Genomic DNA, 19,878 nt, shown 5'->3' on the forward strand with positions numbered 1-19,878 from the left:
TGCATGCAGACCTGTTTTCATTTTCTTCACATCAGTGATAATGATATGATAGTCCGGATTTCATTTTACTTTTTTCCGCCATCGTCATCACTATTACTTTGCCCAGCCTTATGTTACCATCCACATATTTGTTTCTCATTTTTCGTTGGCTTTTTTTCGTGATACGGCTGAACTCTATCTCGGAATTACCTTTTCAAACAATAGAACTGACTCCAGCCATACATACATGCACATGTACAGTACATGCGGTAAAAAACGAGAGGAGATATAATAGTATAAAAAGTAGAAAAAGAACTTGTAGAAAAATGGAAAAAAAGAAAACTTAATCCATGAAAAAATCAAGTAGGAATACACGAGGCAGCCAAGCATAGATACATAACACGAGACCACGCAGCTACATTTCTACGTCTTGGCTATATCAGAAACTACAGACAACACCATCAACATTAGCAACACAACGTCTTGGGGAAAACAAGAACACGAAGCAATGCTTCATGAAAGTAAAAATCAAGTTCAGCTTCAGGTGACTAGTCGACCTGTGCGCTCTCGCGGTGGCTTCGAATCTTGAATTGTGAGAAGAAAAAAAAAGCTAGGAATGCTGTATCTTAAGCAGTAGCGAGAGCGTCAGCACAGTAGAAATTGAAGACGAGGAAGAAACGCCAAGATGATAGTGGCTTTTTGAAAAGTCAGTGGTTTGGCTTTCAAATCTGAATTGGTTTAAGCCCCATGGAGTCAGATTTGAATGGGTTGTGGGACCCAACATCTGCAAGGAGAAGAACGAGATTTATTTGCTGAAGTTGGTTCACAAACCCACACACAGACGCGCGGTGTTACTGGGAAGAGGCAGACGTTTAAACATGTAATCTCGTCCTTATGAATAGTAGACGTAATTACGAGTATATATGCTAACATGCATGTAAGCACCCGAACAGTATGCTCGTACTATTTCAAATCAGGGTTCCCTTGGTTATTATCCCTTAAATAAACGGGTAAATACTTAGTTCGAATATTCGCTATCTCCAACGAGCATATGTTACATTTCCAGTCTTCAATTGGCTACTCAATATTTCGGTCTATTGCGTAAGGATTTCCGGGCTCAATTCAATTCCTAAAGGGCCATTTGAATTGTCGCTATTGTGGCGTTTGCCACTTTCCGATTTGTCTTCGGCTTCAGGATTTCTCCTAAATCCGATATCTACTTTGAAGGGGTCACTCAACCTATTTGCCTCATCCTTCTCTGTGTGCCGGTCCAGGATCCTGTCAAAGGAAGCTTCAGAACTGTCTGCTGTCATACTTTTGGTCCGTCATTCGACTTGTAGCAGAAAATCGTCTCCAAGATATAACCTTTAACCGGCCTAGGTAGTCAGAGGTAAACAGTTTAGTTGATCGAATTAAAAGCCTTCTTGACATCTAGCGTCAATACTGCGCAGCACTTGCCAAAGTCATCATGATATTGAATAGCTTCGATCGTAGTTGGGCTCACCGAAACCTATAGTAACGCTCTAATGGAGCAGGTCGTCCATTAGCTAGATGAACAATATATGGTTACCATTTACCCCTTGGTGGAGTCTAGCGCGTCAACTACACTTACGCGCTTCAGCTGCGCATTTGGTCCATGTAACCCAGAATCGAAGTATTTAAGGAAATATATCATAGTCTACTGAATTCCTCCACGTCCTCTAATCAAGGTAGCATCAAGAACGCCACCGATAACAAGAAGAAATAATATCAATGACAAACTACAACCCTGGTGGACGCCGCTTTGTACCTCCAAATCTCTGTGCAGTATGACATTTTGCACCATCATATGGCGCTCTGATAATAGCTGTTAGCTTTACCGGAATACCCTCCTTTGGTAAGCACCTTGTTCCCTGTTCACACTATCGAAAGCTTTCTCGAAATCAATGAAAATCAGGTGAAGTGAAGATCTAAACTGCGCACACTATGTTGATGTCGTCAATGCTACCGAATCAAGCTTTCGAAATGTTCTTTGATGTGTTCCAGGATTATTTTTGCTATTATCTTTACGGCAGGGAGGACGCAAATACCGCTTCACATGTCGCACTCGAAACGTTTGCCTTCCTTTGGAATCTTAATGGCCATCCCCTTCCACCACTCTCTGGGAGAGGTCCCGAAATCCCAAGATTTCCATACGAGTGGCGCTAGCAGATCTGCTGTAACTATAGGTACAGCGATAATAACTCTATCAGTCGATGAACAAGAGTAACCTGCTTTATGTCACTATTTGCACTATTGCACCAACGTTCTAAAAGGCAGATGAAGCGAAATGCACAGTACACGCTGGATGGGTCTCGAGGTTTTAGCAACAAAAACCAACTTCTGCCTCTTCCGCTGGACAATAATAACCCTTCAACGATTTAGATGCAATTGTAAATAACTATACATTGTTTGATTTCCTTCTATGGTATAAATGCCACTTGCCTTTGTGTCACGCTGGAGTAGCCGACCGCCCTCACAACTCGCGTACCCTTTGGGTCGTGGCCTTCTAAAAACGGCAGGTATATCTACGCCTCATAGGTCACAGTAGACAAGCCAACTACCTTAGTTGGCATACTTCTAGAGATCCTTCGTTGGCCGCTTGTTCCGGGTCCAGTATCGAGAAAGATAGCCTGGAGGTCACAGTGGATATATTGTTCACTCATCTGACAGACGATCATCTTATCGATGAAGCGTTGGGAAGCGGGCACATTCCAGGTCCAAAACGGTTTCAAGTAGAACTGTTTGTTATTTGGCTTTCACATTCCGGGGGATGCATCGTAAAATCGCCAGCAATTATTTTAGGCTGTGATCTCTGGAATCCAACTCAAATCTATCTTTCAATATTGTACTACTATCAAACTAGAAGAAGTATAGCAACTACAGATGTAGACACTGTTAGTCCTTCCCTTACAAATACCGGCTTCGCTCCCATCCTATATGGCCAGATTGCGTCACTCCAGACCTATCCCCGCTCAGGTAGCGCTACGTCAATTTTGATACGATTCACGAAGCGCCACATCTCAGCTCTCGAATGGTGTGCGAGAGCAGTTCCAAAATTGCTCTTGCATTTTTCACCTGGTGTTTAATTAGTGCTGCAGCTTTCATACTAGTCACGCAAGAATGTTCTCACTAAATATTTTTCACACTCCTTGTTTGGCAAGGGTTTAGACTCTTAAAACTTGATTCCATAAGCTGAAATAGGTTTAATGACCTTGCAGTCCAACACACAGAAAGTGTAACAAAATGACTGCTTGACCTCGTCCAAGATACGAGAAAACTCGACACGCGAATGTTGTCATGGAGGAGAGCCAATCCTCGACGAAGTACATCCTTGTTTACTGCTTCTTCTGCCTCTGATGCTGATGAAGCTGTATCCGTATATCTATACTAGATTTTGTAGAGATGCTCTTACTATTTACAAGAGCCTTACTGACAGTTTGAAGGGTGGGGCATCGCCGTTTAATATGACCTACCTATACCGCGATAAGCATGAAATTTTCTTAGCAATCTTGATGCGATCTCAATACACCATATAGTAGAAGCACATATAGTTTTGTATATATCGTTAGGGGGACTGAACTATCCAAAAACCCCGAACTATCTTCCCGAGCTTGGTTAACATAGAAAAATTCAAGTGCATAACGGCGGGACACTTCATTGGAGCCGGTTTTAGATGCTGCCACGCTTACGCGTTCAATATTCGACATTTTTGGGGTTTTACGTTAACTTTGACCATCCTCAAATTTTCATAGTCATTGCATAATGGTTAATTCCCTTTCGTCATAGCACACGCTTACACCCATTTCATAAAATTTGTCTCAGTATTGGAGCTCATGCGTCATCTTCACCCTCATTCGCTGCAATTATTTAAGTCTTCAGCTCCTTATACTCCTTTATGCTTATGAAGTCGCTTGCGAATGTGATCGATAACTTGACTGCTGCATTGAGAAGAGCATTTTTAACAATGGCATAGTCCTTATCAATATTTTCTGACAGACTGTTGAAGATATGGGTAATCGGTGCTGAACTTAAAGCGACGAAGCTCTTCCAGCTTCCAGGTAGCCGTGGAAGAGCATGCAAGCAAAAACAGGGAAGTTATCAACTGATAATCTCATTTAAGCCGTATGTCAACGCCTCGCTGTTGGGTACTAGATCTGGTGCTAATTTTAACATGGTCGATGTGGTTGTTTATATCTTGCCAGCCAACCGCAAACACGGATTACGATGGGGTGAAAACTATAGATATCCGTAGATCCCTCATTGCAGTCCACAAGATGGTACTCATTCTGGACTGGAATATCGAAATCTAAAACAAAACCCGGAACCATTCGAATTGCACGGCACTGAATGCATGCTTGATTCCGACAAGGTTTCCGGGCAAGGGAGAATACCCGTGCTTGAGTAGAAGTAAAATTTTTTCGGGGAAATCGCTTATGTACATTCCACAAGGTAGTTGGAGTCCTTTTACGAGCCGAAAGTCGCTGCCAAAAGTCCATTCTTACCCGAAGCATAGAAGAAGTTTTCATAGCACGAATATTATTCGAAGTTTGCAGATTACCCCATATAATGAGATTCCTAGTTGACCAAGGACGAGCTAGTTTAATTCCTGCGGCTTCAAAGCCCCACGATCTCCAAGAAGAACCAATCTTTTCTATTTCCATATATAGGCAATGGAGAAAGCGGATTATAAAGTGTGGTTTATAGTCAGGATCCACTTGAGCCACCAACGAATTCTTGGAATTCTGATTTGCGCTGACAATCCTGCTACGTAAACTGGCAATGATGATGGCAATGTAGATTCATTTGGAGCATTCGAAGTGCGCCTCAGCTGACCTACCGCTGGAGTCAATGGTTGTGACTTTAGAGTCTCGGGGTCTGCGTGAAACAGCAAAAGAACATTGCCGCCGTGGTTGAACGAAAATCTGCCAAATCTCAGGAAGTTGGGTAGGACGGTCTTCAGCATCTGCTAACATACACGTATGAATAATGGTAACCACACAAAGACTGAAGTCCTGGCTAGACTGCTCTCAGAACATCGAAAGCATCAGCATTTCTGTGAGATTCAGTATGATTTGGGCTAAAAAATTTAGGAGCCGGTCCTATCTAAAAATGTTGAACGAATCCTGAACGAAATCATCTGGTGAGACCCTGGAGTCACGTCCCTGTTGGCGAAGAGGATTGTGATTCAGATGCCAGCTTGGAGGTTATGCAGTGCCAATCGTTTGAGATGATCGCAATGGTAACTGCTGAAGATGAACTCCCTACATATAAGTCATGGTCCAGAAGCAGCACGAAAGGGTTATGGCGTAGTTTGTGAAGATTTGCTGGAGCTAAATTACGTTTGGCATGTAATACATTCCTGGAAACTTACCGTGTAACATGCCAGTGAGCTGCCAAATGCGGACTCGACATAAATCCAACCAAAATGGAGCTATTTGTGACTAAGAGAATAGAGACTTGAATTGTGCTGGTGTGATCTTGAATCCTAAATTAAATTGGAGAGCAAACAGGGAACTGAGGGTTAAGAAAGACTTATTTTTACCTGTAACTGACATAGTAAGGAAATGCAATCTCTGGCCGAGGATGTTTCTCGAATGTCCACAATTGGAGTTCGTCACATTCTAATGTACGGTTCCGTTGAGTGATTTGCGACGCTGAGCAGGGGAATGCCGAATAAACTTAAAAACATCGGAAGAACTGGATATGCAAGGGCTTCTGAAGTTCTTTAGTTCTACCTGGTGAATGCCCTCAATGTATTCCTACACCTCTTCCCCCAGGACCTTCATATTTAATACGAGGTGTCATGTAATTTTATCAGACTCTGTGTGATCGCATGATCCCGGGCCCAAACGTAAAATAGTCATTCTGACCAGTTATTCTGTACTTAGTGGATTGCGGCGGTTTGAACGGGACACTAGTCGACAAAGGAACATGCCACCAGACTTGATATATCCTACACTTGTCAGTTTTGGATTTGCGCACAATTGTCATTGCCCAGGGCTAGACTGCGTACACTAAGTAAGCAAATTTTTAAAAACCTTAAAAAGATGTTGGGTGGCGGGCTGCTATACTTCACTATGGCCTGGTACTGAAGATTTAAATCGGCTAGATTCTGCTCTCCTTATCCTTTACGCAGCAGTTATGGTATTAAGAATTGTGGCATGAAAACGACAGACCACCGGGCTTATTTGACTCTTCAGAGCGGCCAGTGATACCTACTTATCAATTTAGGTGCCTGATTTTTTTTTCAACACTCACTAACTTACCATAAAAAGTATCACATTTTATTCTTAGCTCCAACTGATTATTCTTCACCAGGGTGATTAGAATTAACAAATTTTAATATTTAATAGTATATCTATCATTGACTCAGGCAGTTTGGTAAATTCCTTTGAGTAATTGTTATCTGATCGCATTGGGTTTCTCCTGACAGAAAGCTGTTTGTGAATATCAAAAAAGCCACTATCAACTATATCTCATCAAACAAGATTCAACCATGGAATCTTTCAACCTTGGAACTTACCTGTTCCACAGTAAATTGTGGCATGCACAAAACATTTTTCAAGAGTCGATCTGAAAACCTTATAAGAAGTCATCAAGCATTTTGAGAGAAACCAACCAAGAATAGCAACAATACACCCAAAACACACATGTTAACCAACTATCTTAGGATTCATAGTAAAAGTCTCCTATATGACTATCTTGAAGCGTCTAGAGCCTCTAAAGCTATTCTCCATAAAAACAGGGCGCAATATATCTACAACAAATTGTTGTTAAGCTGAAACGAAGAAATCGACGGTGAATTTGATAGAGAAGAGAGTAAAAAACGTGTCAAGTCCAAACCTGGCACACATTCATAAACCCGTGATAGTGAAGCGAACGAAACGAACCTACACATTCACGTACTTCTTCAGGATTTTTACCTGTAACTGTTACAAGATCACCGTGTGCACGATCAACACTCATACCAGGGAAAGGAATTACTGTGTGTAGCTAGCTATCTAAGTTGCTACTCTAAACCAAACATTTTTTCCAGTCAAGTGTAATATAGAGGAGAGAGGTGCATATCATCCAACAATTTTTTCCTAGAACTGCTAGCACCAACAGAGGTAATTCAGGAGGTCTTTTTTTAATGAAATACGGTTTTCCCTTTTCTGGCTACAAAAAATACTAAAAAATAATGTATTTCGGGAACCCCGAAGAATTGAAGAACTGATTCCAGAAATACGGTAGTTAGTAAATCACTTTGTATCTAAAAAAGAAAGACCCTTTTTCCAAATACGCCAGATACGATTAGGTCTTTCATATTCAAGGAATCAGCTCATCCTTTGCAAGCCGATTCTGTTATCTCGTCTTTGCAAGGATAATTTTCAAAGAAATACCACCTCCTCTGAAATACTGTCACCATCAAATATCTTTTTCAAGTTCTAACATAAATGTGATATGCTCTTAATTAATTCACCAAGGCGTGAAGAAGAAGTGAAGAAATGTGAAGCTTTTTTAACGTGTTGTGCACCAAAATAGCTTGTACGTAACAATTCATGGAAGCAAAAAGTACACATAGTATAAATATCCCTCGTCTTTTGTGATGCTCTACCGAAACCTAAATCAACATAATATTCTCATTTTCATCATCTGCTCGTCCTTTTCTGGTGTCGAGACATTTTGCCCGCGGCGGGATCCTAACTAAATATAGACTTCAGAATGATTTTGATTATGCTATGCAACCACAATCAACAGCAAAAAATTCCATAAGCCGCTGGAACAACAATATTAATGAATCAAGTGTCACCAGGGAAGGTTATGCCATCAGGTCTTGCGAAAAATATGAAAGAGGCAGACCTTTCTGAAAATAATTTGTTTCCAATACATTTTACTGAAAGGGTTTTTGCCTGCATTTACGTGCATTAGTCCCAAGGGAAACAATTAAATGGCTTCAAATTGGTGGGACGTGGTGGATAGTCAAGATTCAATCTGTTATATTTGACAAAACTGACTTGGGAATGTTCTCTGAAATTGCGCACTTAGTTCTCGAATTGTATGATATAGTATGACCCCCATGCTTACGTGCCCATGCCATTAGATTCAGTGTAAAATCTTTCCTTTCTTCCGCTTTATTTTTGGAGACTTTCGTGGAATCAATCTAAAACTAGATTCATTGTACATTCAAAGTTTTGACAATGCCTAATTGATTTCATACTTTTGTTTCTGGAATAGTCTATTAAGCATTTCTGTAAGTTCAGTCATAACATACACGGACGGACGACTCGCCTTTTGTTAATGCGAGGCAAAGTCGGTAGGGTGAATCGAATCGTCAGATATCAGCATCCAAAAGATGTCGAGCCTCCCTTCCTCAATGACACCGCTGGAGGCAAAGTCTACCTGCGTTTCTGTTGAGTTGTATCAATTGTCCAACAGTGCTGGAAAATCTAAATGCACGCACTTCCTACTTGGACGTAATTATACTTTCCATGGTTCCAATGTGAATAGCCAGAAAATACGCAATAATAAAGAGGCTCCGTGAAAACAACTATCCTATTTACCCTCCTCATGCTTGGGGCCACGACATTGTACCACTGGTATATATCTGCACATGCAAGTTCGATTATTTACCGATTGGAACGCGCTACCTTAGTTAGCAGCATGTAACTGTTAATAAAGATTCTAGTGCGAGCCGTAATATCAAAAGATGGATCACCCCAATTCTGGAAGTTCTAGTTGGAAACCCAGAGTATGACCAACCACATGACAATCTCTTTGCTTTAACAGACAAAGAAAGCCTTAAATAAAATATCAGGTATGCGTTGTACGTATCTCACTGCACTATCCATAATGCAATAAGTATTCAGTTTTAAACACAAGTATGCGTGGAGGTACTCTCTGAGTTCAGGAAAGCGAAAGGCACCCTACGTAACCAACATGGGTGATTTAATCCAGAGTGCGGCAGCATAACTTCCTTTTTTAAAATGCGCGCCACTGAGTTAGTTCATGTCATAGCGGAGCGCTAGTGGTCTCGTTCAAGAGGGGATACTGTAAAGTTTTGTCCCGACACGGTTCAGTCGCCATCATGCGCTGGAATAGTGAGGAGCGTGCCTTTGCCGGTGAGGTTTACTTTTCAAGCGGATGTTCGGTTATTGCAACACAGCGTGCATTTCGGAATCGCTTTAATTTAGCCCCGTTGGCTCCCGTCCCAGACCGCAAATCAATTGTTACATGGGTCACTACATTCAGACAAACTGCAAGTGCGACAAAAGGAAGAACTGGAGTCCCTCGGCCCGTTAGATCACCTGAGAACATTGAAGCAGTGAGAGCGTCAATGTTGCGATCGCCACGGCTTTCTGCACGCAAACACGCATCTGCCCTTGGACTATCCGATCGTGCTGTGAGAAGAATTCTTCGTGATGATCTTCATTTTCATCCCTATAAGATGGCGATAGTGCAGGAACTTTCAGAACGTGACTTCAATTCTCGGATGAACGCGTGTGAGCTTCTTCTTGATGTCGTTCCCGAGGGTGCTATTGTTTTTTTTAGCAATGAAGCCCATTTTCATTTGTGTGGGTCGGTTAACAAACAAAACATGCGCTACTGGGCTGACACCAACCCTCGAGAATTGCATCAAAAGCCTTTGCATTCACCCAAAGTAACAGTGTGGTGTGCAATTTCCTCAGCTGGAATTATTGGTCCCTGGTTTTTTGAGGAAAATGAGGTTACAGTGACAGTGAATTCGGACCGGTATGTAAACATGCTACAGAATTTTTTTTTCCCACGGCTAGAAAATTTGGATTTGGGGGACACTGGGTTCCAACAAGACGGTGCAACAGCACACACTTCAAGAGCATCGATGGCTGTTTTGAGGGAACACTTTCCAGAGCGCCTTATCTCAATTAGAGGCGATTTGGAATGGCCGGCACGCTCTCCCGATCTGTCCCCTTGTGATTTTTTTCTATGGGGTTTTTTGAAATCCCGTGTTTATGTGAACCGTCCAAGAATCCTACAAGATTTGAAGACCAACATCCAAGAAGAAATTGCCAACATAACACCTGCTATGCTAACAAGAGTCATGACAAACGCCAGAAATCGGTTTACGCAATGTATGGAGAATGGGGGACGCCACCTAACAGATTTGATCTTCAAAACAATGTAAATAAAGACTTTAGACATGTACCTACATTATAAAAAATAAATAAATATTTTCCGATGCATACAATAGTTTTTATTGAGTTTTGAAAAAAGGAAGTTATGCTGCCGTACCCTGTATATTAAAACGGTCTTCTATTCGTCCCTCTCCATGGAAACATCAAAGATACTCGAACTAAATTCTAGTCAATTCTCCTTCTTTATGTGCTGATTAAATGAACTGATTTTCTCATCATGGATGTTCATAATTTCATTCACTAGAATGTCGATCGGAAGCATTCCAGCGGTGGTGTTTGTCAAATTGCCAAAGTTGGTTCTCAAGACAACATTCTCTTACGGTAGTACTTATGTACGTCGGGCGTGGTATAAATCCACCGCTCTAGTTATAAGAAGCCTTCGAGTGAGTCTTGTACCTCCATATATACCATCATCTTTGCCAAGGTCTAGATACCTCTGTGCAAACTTATATCAGATCCTGCTTAAAGTTTACCCTGTCGTCCATCATCACCGTAAGTCATTCGGTTGCTGGTATTGAGATGATGATGATGATAAGCATCGCCTTCGCCTTATTCCCAGCAAGTGTCCGTCCCTAATTCTTTAGCCATTTGCTATAGCACTGATTGCTTCAGTTGAAAATATTTGTGACTCAGTGAGTTCTTCAATTGGGTTATTAAGGAGGCAGAACACCAACTGACTGGCAAGAAAGCACCAGTCTTCCAATATGCAAAAAAGGTAGTCCAGCATAATGGTCAAATTACTGTCCGGCCTGATCCGGTTGCTGTCCGTATTCCGTATTCGCGACATCGTTCAAATTACTGTGAATGTAGCCAGGTTTATCAAGAACTGTGGCTGTGTGACTGTGTTCTGACGCAATACATGGTACATGGTTACTCATGGAGAAACACCGGTAGAAACATCACCTTATATACATCACGTATCTGGACCTTGAGAAACCGTTTGACCGTGTGCCACAAAAACTCATTTCGTATGTTCTACATGAACACCTTGTGACATAAGAACTCATAACCTGGGTTTAATTGCTCTACCACAATCTTTAAAGTAAAGTTCGAAATACGGCGGGTATATTAAAACCGCTTCGTGTCTCTGTCGGTGTTCATCAAGGAAGTGCCCTCTTATCACTCCTCCTTGTTTTTGTTATGGACACTGTCACACGGGAGATTCAATGTCGAGAACTATATACACTGCGTTACGCAGATGATGTTTTGCTAGCGTCTCAAAGTAAAGCTGATCTAGAGCAACTTTTTCAAAAATGGAATGATCACCTCGTGCAACAAGGTTTCAGACTGGCTCTAAATAGAACAGAATTTTTGATAACCGATGCCAATGAAACAGGGATTGTCATTGCCAGTAGCATTAGCCTGCCCAGAACTGAGCAATTCAAATATTTCTAATCAATGCTATCAATCAATGATAAATTATGTTATAAAGTTGCTTCACGCATTAGCGCAACGTTCCGCAATTGGCGTTCTTTGTAATTGACGTAACAACGCACATTTCAGATCCAAAAATTACCGCATTGTCGTTCGTTATGTTGCCATGTATAGTTCTGAATGTTGGCCGACTATAACATACAATGAACGGTGCCTCGCGGCAATGCACAGAAGATGTTGCGTTAACCAGCACCATAACACGCCATAATCATATTCGAATTGAAGATATTCGATCCGTCAATGATTTGGATTATAGATTATAGATTTTTGGGTAAAGGTAAAGTTATAGAAATTAAAATTAAATTGATTAAAACTCTTGACTGACGGTTTCATCCAGGGCAGAGGTAACTAACTCATCAGACGCTGCCTCAGCTCTGTCCTGATTTCACCTCAATATAATTCGCACGTATGTCATGTTTGCGATTATATATAAATGGAGCGATTACCACCCATCGCTACTTTCGGTCACACTGCATCCAGGGCAGAGGTGGGGCAGCGCCTGATGAGTTGCCTCTGCCCTGAACGAAATCGTCAGTCAAGATTTTTGATAAACTTGGGTGTTTAACCCAAAAAGAGGAGACCCTGGACCACAAGAGAGGAAGTAAGTTGCTTCCCAGGTGGTCCGGTCCGTCATCAAGTGAATGCACATTCAGGACTCTCAGTATCCTTAACAAAAAAAGTTAAATTGATCGTTTTTAAATGCCAGGATGGAAATTAGGAAACTTGAAGAAGGGGGCGGGGGAAAGTTTAAACATGAGAAAAAGACGAAATGCTATTTATTAGTAAATGCATTCTCTCATCACATGCCTGAAAGCCGCGGATACATATTACATATTTTTCAACCAAAATCACTAATCATAATTTCGTGATTAGATATCGATGTCAAAGGCCAGTCATAACGCGCCAAACGTTGCAGCTTGGCACATCAATTTCTTAAGATTTCCAACTCCGTTTGTAAAAAAACTACCGAATCTAAAACACTCTGAAAGCGATTGTCGCACATGATCTGACAGAAGTAATCTAAGTAATCTTTAAAAAGCATATAATGGGCATATAATTCATGGTTGATGTCATTTTTGCTGTGCAGGCACTTTTCATTCTTCATGTATCTTCATTAGCTCATATAATACGCAACTTGCTAAAAGCTTCTGGAAGACAACATTTATGGATTTTTGTGTTACATACCCCATTTCGCAATCCATGTATAGAAGTCGCTTTCACGCCCTTGTCAACTGTACCTATTGTTTTCTAGACTGTTTGTCTAATTCTATAGCGGCTAAATATTAGATAGTTTAATATTTCACTAGTCATGGCATCATCTATTGGGAACTGAGTATCTTCTCGGCAGCGACCCCGCTCCAAAACATATTATCATATGGCGGGCTCTCTTCGAATGCGTCGCTGGTATGCTGTTTCGGGGTAGGCTGGGTCATTCGCTCCTTTCATAGACCAGCCTGAATTCTTTTAGGGGCGGCTATACGCCCTTGCTCCTTAGCGTCGTCTCCAAATGGCCTTGGAGGTGATTGGCTGATGATCTTATAATTACTTCAGTAGCCCACCACTAACCAATACCTTTTCGATAAGTGTTCACTTAAACTGCTTCAGTGAATTCATTGTATAACTACGCTTACACTTCTAAAAGATAACGCCCCTTTTCATTCTTTAGTAAATTTTTCACTTCGTGGACCACCTACAACTTTCCTCTTCCTCTCCTCGCCTTCTTGCATCTAAAGCAGGAGTATCTAACATATCCTCATATTTCGTTAATGCAAGACTTGAAGGGTCATAGCAGGTAGAACCGCAGCCCATATATATTTTCAGCCCCCAAGAGGCAGCTACAGGCTGTTTCATATATTCTTGTATGGTTTAATTGTGGACAACACAGCACAGTTCTACCTATGATTTTTTTCAAAAATTGTCATCTTTTCAATGTAGTCGGCTTAATCGGATCCGTGTTGCCTCCACTTCTACTAGGTCTACTAGAGTGAATCCTTCCCTACTTTCACCATATATGAAAAAAATCCCCGCATAAAGTCGTAGCCGCCTTAAAAAACAGGCGGGAACTTGATTTGCAATAAATTTCTGCTCATACTTCCTCGTTATCCTGTAAAGGAGCTTTTTTGAAGGGAATTGCTAGTGATTTGTATAATAGATTGATTTATTTTAGAGAGGCAGAAAAATTGTTCCAAAGAAGATAACCAAAGAAAGCAGGTTCGCTTTTTGAATGCATATTGTGGGCCAATCTCTAAGGTTTATAGTTACTTGCAAAAATAGCAAATACATAACCTGCAATTATGCGGTTCATATACATACATTATTGAAGGAATTAAGCACAATCGTAAGTGCGCTTCAGCGCTTAACCTATCTATTGCCACTTCCGCCTTCTAACCAAAATCACTACGCCACCATGGACACAGCTCTTAGTTATAAATAGTGTCGAGCCAGAGCACTACGAGACAAGTATCAATGAAGGTTGGGAATTTTCAGGTAATATTGGGGGCATCTTGCGCTATTAATATGTCAAGCTAAATCGAATTCGGGTCACTATCAAATGAAGCAACACTGCCAAGATATACAAATGGATTGACATCTTCAATGCCTGCCCATTAAGTAAGATAGGAAGAGGCGGCATTATTTTCATTAGTATTTATCTTTAGGCCAACCCTACTTACCTCCTTCTCCAAATCTAGAGCAATTTAGCCAAGGTCCACAACTAGGTGTGAAAGCAAGTAAATGGTAGCCGAGGTGTTTAGGAACTGATGCCATGGTCCATTGAAGCTCTCCAGATTCTTCAGACAGTGCAGCATGAAAAACCTTACCGATATCGAAAAGGAATAACATGGGTGACAGAATGAAATCTTACCGGAATTCAGCTTAGAATTCGCCTCGGATGACAAATCCCCTTTCTTTGAATATCACCGCTGAAACGCAGCCTTCATCTGCCGTCATCCTGGGTACGTGCCATTGCAGCAGCTCCCTGCTGAACGTTGCCTCACCACCCAAACAACTATTCATGTGAAGGTTCTCTCGTGTGTGAAACTGATGAACGATGGCACTTCCGACCGACTGATAGAATTCTTCAAAATAACATGTCCATATGACTTTGATACCGTCACTAAATTTCCCTTTTTGTCGCAAAGAGTCTTTACCAAGCCTTGTCGAAGAGCTAAACTAAGTGAAAATGTTCTTCCCGCTCGTCTACCTCGCCGACCTTCAATGATTTTTCAAATAGTATAAGAATTTTTATCAAAATTTAAGGGGTCTGAGAACTAAGCGTTCTAGTTTCAATATATCTGCCTTAGCCTTCCAATATCACGTGATCTGCATTACTGAACCTAGTTGGAAGATTCCGAACTCCTTGAAGGTTATCCTGTTTTTCATTGTGATAGAGACCGGTTTGCGCTTACTGATTCTCCTTTCCGTATGGAAACCATCTTTTCCTACCCCTTTTCCGTACGATTCTATCCCTGCACGGATCATTCTCTCAAACACATGTCGCTTTATCATTTTCTGCGTGTATTTCCCCTGCCTCAGCCCTTCTTTTCTGTACGGAAACTCCTTCGGTAGATTATCAAAAGTTCTAACCGTATTGTTTCCCTCTTTACCTTTCATCTTCTGTGGCGACTTTATTCTTCCTATGCTCTCTTGGTCTCCTATTCCTGGCCTTCCATCCTTTCACAATAACTCCTTTCACTCTTCTTTGCGTTATTTGTTTATTTTCATAAACATCGTATCTTACGATGCCTATCCCCCGACTTAGCTACCCGGCGAATTTCAAAGGTTTGAACTAAGTCTTGCCGACGATCAACTGGCCACCTCTCGCCTCTCCATTAATGTGCGACAAAGCACTTAACACCTTCGATACCATTCTCTCAGATCGTCTTGTTATGTTCTCTTCGTCCCTAAGTGCTTGCGCTCTTATCCACTCTAGTTCATCATTGAAATCCACTAAAAGCTTGCCGTTAAGAAAAAGTTCCTGCCTTCTGGAAACCATCCTGGCTTTTTTATTCAAAACTCTGCGTTCTTCGGTTAAATCTCGAATAGTGAAGCCCCGAAAAGAATATCTGGCCAGTGTTGAAGCCTCACTGGAGCGCAGAAACCACAAACCATTGGTCAGTTACTTTCCATTCCGCCCACCAGAATCAAGAGACTCGAAAAGAACCATTTTTCTGGCCTCCCACAAACACAAAAGTGGCGATCGCATTCTTGCTGGGATTTATCAACTTACTTCGCTCCTCTCCTTCTGTCCCAAAATTTTGCAAAGATTCGTCGGTACTTGCCCGCTCATTTTGGCCACCTCATAGTGAAAAAGCAAGAAAACTTTGTTTGTCTAAATTTTCAGCAGGAGGTGCATACTATCTACACTTATTTTTCTAAAGTCTTTAACACTGTAAATTATAAAAGACTTTTGTCCATAGGTTGGATCTTTCCATTTCATTCGATCTTGCCGTATCTCTTGTGATGGTGACACAGTTCTTCCTTCCATTTCCTCGTTCTCACCCATTTCCTTTTCCAACCCTGTTAGCGGATGTTTCTTATCATATCAGAACTCCAATGTAGACCTCGGAGTCCGAGTACTCTGTTTACCGTCAATTTAAATAAATAAATGTCCCCCTTAATGCAGGATGGGATATTTTGCGCCATGACATGTATCCCAGTGCTCTAACATCCTTTAAGGCCAACTAGATTGTCTTCCAACGATTATTATTAATATTATTTGTCTCCCTCGTTATTAGTTTCTTCAGAATACGTCTCTTACGCAAAGCACTCCAAGTGCACTTTCCATTGAGATTGTCGAAGTTAATTGAGAGCAGGTAAAGTGGCTAGTTAACTCCGCACACCATTCCAGACATGATCCGCAAGGGTTGATGTGCTCAATTCAGGAGGATTCAGATGAAAACTAGGATGCTTTCTGCCGATTAAGCTTTTGTGTTGTTCTTTGATATGTTCTAGAATTATTTTAGCTGTTATCTTTGCGATAGATCGAATTATTACACTCAAAAGCTATGCGTTTTCTACGAATTTTAACGGTCATCCTCTTTTCCCATTCCCTTGGAAAAATCGCAGATTTCTAGCAATTACATGACTAGCGCATACCAGTTTCTCAGGCACGTCGCTTCCCTTCTAAGCTAGTCGGCCAGCCAGATCTTATGGCACCGTTTCTGAACGTGACGAATTGGCTTGCACCTGAGAAAGGATGACGTTTGATGGTGATCCAATGTTCTTCAACGATTTCTAGCAAAATGTTCAAATTATCTCACACCATAGTGATGTCAGCGCTCTTTGCTGCTCATGAAGCACACATCAATAGACCGGGATTCGAGACATCATTCTCTACCAATGCAGCTCTCGTCTTGAGATATGGAGTTTACAAATTGATTTGAGTTTTAGCATTTGGGGACTTCCTTGGTTGTTGCTTTGCAATCATCGAGGACTTAATTTATCGCTTTTGAGAAATCTGAAAGTAAGCTCCTTCTGATCTCATCTCCTCACCCTTGACTTGGTTACTATATAAGCAACAATTATTCATACGAAAGCAACATCTTTAAGCCTCCTTCCTTTCCATTGGGATAATATATTCTTTTTGTAGGGATTCATTATTATTTTTGTAATATAAATTCAATGGCTATTTCTAAATAGTTGTAAAAGATCTTAAAGGCAGTTAGTAATATGTGCTTCAAAAGATTAGCTTGAGTGGCCGAAGTCAACGAATAATGATCTCGTCGGAGAACGGCCGCTTGTAAACAGAATTAGTCTAAAACGCCGTGCCCCCAGTATATCTAATAGGCAGTACCCACACTTATTGGTCCGGACTTGCGAATGTATTCGAAAAGCTTATCCGTACACATTGTGGTTTAGTGCCTATGGTGTGTACGGATAAGCTTCCCCAATACATTCGCAAGTTCGGTCCATTGGGTGTGGGCACTACTTATTAGATGTATAAATTCCAATACAAAATGCAGGAAAATTGCCGTACGAAAGTCACTTTGACAACTGGAATCGACGAGCCCGGCGAAACCAAAAAAAAAAACCACGTATTCTGGGCAGTCTCTCTAAATCGATTGGCAACAGTCGACTCTTCGAGTCCTTGCACTACCAAATTTACCTTATCCAGAACTAAAAGAGCTTGTATATAAAAGAATGCTATCATCCGGACATCGCCGTTACTTGAATACTTTTTTATTTTTCAAATTCCTAGCCACAAGTTTATTGCCACAATCTAAGGCCTTACTGATTGCTAGTTTTGGAGCTACCACCAACGAAATCTTCTTGCAAAGCAGGATTATCATCATTACCGCCTGGTCGATTACCAATCTGACGAGTTCCAGAATTTTCGCATACAACTTGGTACTTACCACAGAAGCTGAGAAAACAGATACAGACCCAAATGAAGTGTGACCAAGCTTCCCGAACTACGCAACTCAACCCCCTCTCAACTCCTTTCTTACTGCTGACTTCATTTAAGAATCGAGGCTCGTCCGTTAAAAAACAGAGGGGTTGATTGTCACTTTCACGTTGTCGCGTCGAAACCAACGAATATTTGTGTTGATTGCTTTTTATATATGTGTAATCGTTAACAAGCATATCATACGCTAAAGACTCCTTTAAATCTTGCAATGATCCACCGTGTTGATTATTTGGGCACACGCTGATACCCCACTCCACCTTCTGCCGGATTCGTTGCAATTTCCAGAAACTCTTGCTAACCATGCATCGCTAAACCCGTACGGTTCGGCCGGCGGAATGGCCCGCAATGCACCCGCCCACCAGTTGAAATGAATACACCATCCACGTACCAGTAAGCCACAACATCATGTGTTCAACTCTGGACGTGGAAGGACTTGAGACGAAAATCTGAGAAATTTTCTATGTGAGCATTTATCAAAAATGTTCATTAACAATAAATATACCCATAAAATTCTCGCTCACAGCCTAAACAAACATATTCGATCAGCGGCCACCAGTCAAAACTGACAGACGGTCGTCGGTAATGTGAACTATTCAGACGTAACTGACAGACAAAATTGTACGTAGGTGGTGGGTTTAACACGCAGCATTATTAGGTCTATGCGAAAAACAACAACAAAAGCACGGTTAATGATCTTTGTGGAATTTTGGAAAATTTCTACTTTAAAATCGCGAATGTTAATATGGATTTGATGATTTTGGGAAATTCAAAAGGTCAGCGCATTTTGTTATTAAAATTGTAAAATAAAATAACATAAAAAATAAATAAATTATAATAACATAAAATAAAAGCAAATAAAATGTTGTATATGCTGCGAAGCCATGTACACCAAAACTTCGTCAAGGGTACTTGCAGACCTGCAGTTAATTTTACAAAAATCTACATTTTTCAGAAAAAAAAGTGATCACATCACAAATTAACACTTCTCCCCTATAAATATCTTGTCATAGTATTGAGTCATACAAACATATCTACAAAAACTAGAAAAATGGCACCTGAATCAATGCTACAGAAAAAACTCAACACGTTTTAGCTACAAAACTTACCACAGTAACCGTCTAACCAAAATCCATCCGCCTATGTGAACTCCTGTGTGTTTGTGAGTTAAATACCTGAGCGCAGCTTCCGCTTACCTGTTACAATCACCGGACGATGATCGTTGCTGATCCGCATATAGAAGACCTCAACAAGTGCACCTAGAGTAACTTCTTCTGTGTTGTTGCCACACTGCCATCATACGTTTTTTCCACCTCTTGGTCTCCTTTCTTATTGCTGTTTGTGCGTTTTTTGCTGCAGATACTCGTATCTGAGCAATAAAACATCCAATTTGCATACTGGTCGGTTGTGAACGTACGCCGCCTATGCAGACTTATACGATATGGTTATGGCTGTTTTCGATGTGGAATGACTCTTCACCTTGCACCCTAGTAAACTTGGATGAGAATGTCATGATCACAATTGAGTTTTTTTAAGTGTTATGGCATCTCGTCCACTTTTGTGGGTATGTGAACATGGAATTTCGGAGTAATTTCGAGTATTTGGTGCACTTGATAAACATTTAGATTCATATTGGAATTCCATTAGCACTGGCAATGCACTTTTTGAGCCCACAGTTTGCTTGGGATTCGTAAAGCCTGCAAGCACTCGAATTCACCTCAGATCTTCATTTGGTAATCTACGTCTTGAAACAGCATATATCCTGAAAAGGATAGTACTTTCCAGGTTTTGATAGGAGTTGAGCAGCTTCAGCGAGAGGGGATATCTATATCTTCTCGGAATCACAGAAGGTACATATTATCAGGCATATTCACCTGGGTCTGT

General features: G+C 41.1%; 1 protein-coding gene across 2 annotated transcripts in view; it reads left to right on the forward strand.

The window, feature by feature from the left end:
* Window positions 1-19,878, forward strand: part of LOC119654354 (ecdysone receptor) — an 834,675-nt gene that overhangs the window by 462,194 nt on the left and 352,603 nt on the right. The window lies entirely within an intron of this gene.

The sequence above is a fragment of the Hermetia illucens genome, chromosome 4 (genome assembly GCF_905115235.1).
Source record: "Hermetia illucens chromosome 4, iHerIll2.2.curated.20191125, whole genome shotgun sequence".
NCBI classification, from domain to species: Eukaryota; Metazoa; Arthropoda; class Insecta; order Diptera; family Stratiomyidae; genus Hermetia; species Hermetia illucens.